The 5,000-nt window shown below is 42.6% G+C and overlaps 3 non-coding genes across 3 annotated transcripts in view; all 3 read left to right on the top strand.

The window, feature by feature from the left end:
* The first annotated feature begins 301 nt into the window (after window positions 1-301).
* Window positions 302-2,471, top strand: LOC149092600 (small subunit ribosomal RNA). The gene has a single exon (XR_016200786.1). It is a non-coding gene; the product is annotated as a small subunit ribosomal RNA (ribosomal RNA).
* A 487-nt stretch (window positions 2,472-2,958) lies between these two features.
* On the top strand, window positions 2,959-3,113 carry LOC149092599 (5.8S ribosomal RNA). The gene has a single exon (XR_016200723.1). It is a non-coding gene; the product is annotated as a 5.8S ribosomal RNA (ribosomal RNA).
* A 476-nt stretch (window positions 3,114-3,589) lies between these two features.
* The window catches only part of LOC149092598 (large subunit ribosomal RNA), a 4,168-nt gene continuing 2,757 nt past the window's right edge, over window positions 3,590-5,000 (top strand). Inside the window, exon 1 of the ribosomal RNA XR_016200735.1 lies at window positions 3,590-5,000. This exon is cut by the window's right edge and continues 2,757 nt beyond it. This is a non-coding gene — a ribosomal RNA (large subunit ribosomal RNA).

Raw genomic sequence — 5,000 nt, 5'->3', positions numbered from 1 at the left:
TGCTTGTGCAAAGCAGACCGCAGATTGATCCAAGAAATTGGTATCAAGCGGTTATAATACTATGCTGTTTAGTTGACTTGCAAACGTACCCAGCAATGGTTACTCCTGCTAGATGTGCTTGCACATTTTAGTGGAAGAAGATGGATTCTAAAGAGTTTTCTGCAGAATCATCTTAATGCACGACATAAATCTCGATACCTCGTTAAAGTTAACATCCACTTGCTGGTTGTTAGCTGAGGATATCGTATTTATAGCTGCAAAAACAACTTGTTTAGCATTTTACTTTGCTAAAACATCAAGTTACCTGGTTGATCCTGCCAGTAGTCATATGCTTGTCTCAAAGATTAAGCCATGCATGTCTAAGTACATACTGTTTATAAAGTGAAACCGCGAATGGCTCATTAAATCAGTTACGGTTCCTCGGATATTCTTTTTTACATGGATAACTGTGGTAATTCTAGAGCTAATACATGAACAAGTGTTCCAACCTCAGCTTGCTGACGGAAGGATCGCATTTATTAGTACAAGACCAATGATTCTTATTCACCTAGAACCCTGTTCAGTGATTTCGGTCGCTGTCTAAGGACTAGCAGTGGGGATCTTAGCAACTTCGGTTGCATTTCTTGTGATGACTCTGAATAACTGAGCAAATCGTATGGCCTCTGAGCCGACGATGTATCCCTCAAGCAACTGCCTTATCAACTGTCGATGGTAGGTTATGCGCCTACCATGGTTGTAACGGGTAACGGGGAATTAGGGTTCGATTCCGGAGAGGGAGCCTGAGAAACGGCTACCACATCTAAGGAAGGCAGCAGGCGCGCAAATTACACAATCCCAGTACGGGGATGTAGTGACGAAAAATAACAATACGGGACTCTATTGAGGCCCCGTAATTGGAATGAGTACAATTTAAATCCTTTAACGAGGATCTATTGGAGGGCAAGTCTGGTGCCAGCAGCCGCGGTAATTCCAGCTCCAATAGCGTATATTAAAGTTGCTGCGGTTAAAAAGCTCGTAGTTGGATTTCAGTCGAACCTATGGGGTCCACTGATTAAAGGGTTAGATGGTGATGTTAGGTTTCTTGCTTGTGTCTACGGATGCTTGCTTGAACCTTCATTCCTCTTTCCTGGTGGTTACATTCATAGTGTTTAGACAGAAAATTGCTCGATATTTGCTATCAATGCTCTTTACCGAGTGTTGATTCAAGCGATCGAGACTTTTACCTTGAAAAAATCAGAGTGCTCAAAGCAGGCGTCCAAAACCTCGAAAGAGGTGCCTAAAAACGGTATGGTCAACCATCTATATGATGCGTACCACTACCTTAACTTGAATGATCTTGCATGGAATAATGGAATAGGACCTTGGTTCTATTTTGTTGGTCTTAAGAATCCAAGGTAATGATTAAGAGGGACAGACGGGGGCATTTGTATTGCGGCGCTAGAGGTGAAATTCTTGGACCGTCGCAAGACAAACTACAGCGAAAGCATTTGCCAAGAATGTTTTCATTAATCAAGAACGAAAGTTAGAGGTTCGAAGGCGATCAGATACCGCCCTAGTTCTAACCATAAACGATGCCAACCAGCGATCATTCTGAGTAACTAATTTCATGACTCGAATGGAAGCTTCCGGGAAACCAAAGTTTTTGGGTTCCGGGGGAAGTATGGTTGCAAAGCTGAAACTTAAAGGAATTGACGGAAGGGCACCACCAGGAGTGGAGCTTGCGGCTTAATTTGACTCAACACGGGAAAACTCACCCGGCCCGGACACTGAGAGGATTGACAGATTGAGAGCTCTTTCTTGATTCAGTGGGTGGTGGTGCATGGCCGTTCTTAGTTGGTGGAGTGATTTGTCTGGTTAATTCCGATAACGAACGAGACTCTAGCCTACTAAATAGACTTGCAGTTTACACTGCAGTACTCCCCCTTAGTCAACCTGTGGGTGGTAGTATCTCTTGATGGTTTCGGCTGTTGAGGGCTCTGCTGCTATTAGCCTACAGAATTGGCTAGGGTAAGGATGCTGTAGCACTGTAAGGACTTCTTAGAGGGACAAGCGGCGCTCGCAGCCGCACGAAACAGAGCAATAACAGGTCTGTGATGCCCTTAGATGTCCGGGGCCGCACGCGTGCTACACTGAAGTGGTCATCGTGCATACTGTTTCCTGCTCCGAAAGGAGTGGGTAACCGCTTGAACCCATTTCGTGATGGGGATTGGGCATTGTAATTATTGCCCATGAACGAGGAATTCCCAGTAAGCGTGAGTCATTAGCTTGCGTTGATTACGTCCCTGCCCTTTGTACACACCGCCCGTCGCTACTACCGATTGAATGATTTAGTGAGGACTTCGGACTGGTCAATCCAGACCATTGGGAAACTAGTGGTCGGATTGTGCTGGAAAGATGTTCAAACTTGATCATTTAGAGGAAGTAAAAGTCGTAACAAGGTTTCCGTAGGTGAACCTGCGGAAGGATCATTAACGTATTACCCTCTTATTATAAGAGAAATACAACCTTCAAACAATCAAACACTCTGCATAGTGATATTGTAGATGCTAATATGGTGAATGCAATTGAATTGTATTTGCATTAGAGTCGCAATTGTGAATGTTTATTGCAAACATTTAGCCATTGCAACATGATTCTAATTTGCATTACATTCGTTCATTCATACATCCATCTTTCATTATCCAATGCAACAAAGAGTGAGGGTTATCTAACGATAGCCATAATTTCTTTTGCAAAACAATTGTAGTTTATAATGAAAAGCCTGTCTTGCTACATACTTGGTACCTGATCAAGTCTTCAGCTTATGCTGACGGCAAGGTTTAAAGAAGGAAGTTTTACACTTCTTCGCCTAACTAAGTAAAGACAACTATGGTTTTTATAAACTGCATACAATTGTTTTCAAACCCTCTCAATGCAGATTTAGGATACTTATTAAAAGTCCCACGGTGGCAAAGATACATCTTCAAGCGGTGGATCACTCGAATTACCAATCGATGAAGAACGTAGCTAGCTACGATAATCGGTGCGAATTGCAGGACACGCCGAGCACTTGAGCTTCCAACGCACATTGCGGCTTTCGGGTCTTTTCCGAGGTCACATCTGTCTGAGAGTTGAGATGTAAAATAATCAACAAAACACTTGCATACTACCATATATGCATTGTTTTGAGAGGATTGTATATTTATATGCATGAATCTTGATGTTTTATTCCTTTTCTTAATTGCAATTCGTTGCAATTTAGTAAGGAGAATCTCAAATCTACTTGTTTCACATGATAAATTTTGTGTACAATGCATATTTCATCTCTGCAAGCAGTATATATGAATAGATACTAGCATGAGATTCTAAGGTTAGTCGCCTATCTGACGACGCTAAAGTCGTATTGCAGATAACTATGGTGATCAACTAACCTGTTAACTGATGAATCTTCTTGCACTTGTATAAATCGTACAAATAGTAGCTATTTCATTCTGTTAAAGCAGACCTAAGAAGTAATGCAAAGGCAAAATTTGTGCAAACATTAAAGTAGATTTACGTTGCTTGCTTGCAAACAACACAAATAAACATTAATCAACTTAATCAATATTTTTGATCTCAGATCAGGTGAGGTTACCCGCCGAATTTAAGCATATAATTCAGCGGAGGAAAAGAAATCAAATGAGATTCCCTGAGTAACGGCGAGTGAAAAGGGATGAGTCCGGCGCAAAGGTTTTCCATTGAAAGGTGGAAAGCGGTGCTGCGTAATGGCTAGAGTCACGATTATTTCAACTAAATCTGCAAGTCCCTCTGACAAGGGCCCTCTTCCCAGAGACGGTTCTAGGCCGGTGGCAGATCTTGGTTAATGGAATATCGATTACTGGCTTTAGTCGCGGATAGAGTCAGATTGCTTGAGAGTGCAATCCAAATTAGGAGGTAAACTCCTCCTAAGACTAAATACGATGGTAATATCGATAGCAAACAAGTACCGTGAGGGAAAGTTGCAAAGTACTTTGAAGAGAGAGTTCAAAAGGACGTGAAACCGCTTGTAGAGAAACGGATAGAACCACGAAGTGTAGCTGAGAGGAGAACTCAGCTCCTCTTGTGTATTGTTGCCTTTTTCTATTCAGTGCTAAGAATGCTTTACAGCGTTCCAAGATCAGTAGGTTAAGGGGTAACTTTTAGCCTGCCCTTGGATCTTGGTATTGATAGGAGGAGTGCAATATGTGCATGAGGAGTGCATTTTCTCAACTCTCGTGCTCAAACCACGACCAATGTGAAGGAGAGTGCAAAACTCTTGTTCAAGTGATAACAGCAAGGTGTACTAAACACACACCTAATCAGCATTTAGTTTTCACAGCTACTAATATTCCTTGCGTTGTTAGACTTAGCCTGTGAGCTAGTGTTGGCAACTGTTACCACAGTCACATTGGAGATGAATCTCTGCTTATGCAGGGTCAACAATGCTTGTCATCTGCTCTGACGAATCCGACTAGTCTTTCGTTGATGATGTCTGTTTCTTCACCTGGTGTTGAAACAACTCATGGATTGGCTGGCTTTTGGTGGTTTGTTGGTAAAAGTGGCAAGCTTACGTTAACCTAGTGATTCTGTGGTCAGTAGATCGGTACTCTATCCGACCCGTCTTGAAACACGGACCAAGGAGTCTAACATGTATGCAAGCTGATCAGTCTTGTTTAGGCTTGAAAGGCGAATTGAAAGAAATTGATATGATGTATGCTTGTAAGAGTATACCGCAATATCAGCCCGTGATATATCCACTTTACCGAGATTTTCGCGGAGCACTAGTATATATGTTAGTACCCGAAAGATGGTGAACTAAGCCCGGACAAGATGAAGCCAGAGGAAACTCTGGTGGAGGTCTGTAGCGATTCTGACGTGCAAATCGATCGTCAGATCCGGGTTTAGGGGCGAAAGACTAATCGAACCGTCTAGTAGCTGGTTTCTTCCGAAGTTTCCCTCAGGATAGCTGGCACCAATGGAAGTACCAGTAGCATCCGGTAGAG

Source organism: Tetranychus urticae, unplaced genomic scaffold (assembly GCF_039701765.1).
Source record: "Tetranychus urticae isolate SD_2017Ah unplaced genomic scaffold, NJAU_TeUrti_SD_1.0 Scaffold_7, whole genome shotgun sequence".
Classification (NCBI taxonomy): Eukaryota; Metazoa; Arthropoda; class Arachnida; order Trombidiformes; family Tetranychidae; genus Tetranychus; species Tetranychus urticae.
The sequence above is the reverse complement of the archived record's forward strand: the minus strand, read 5'-3'. Positions and strand labels throughout refer to the sequence as shown.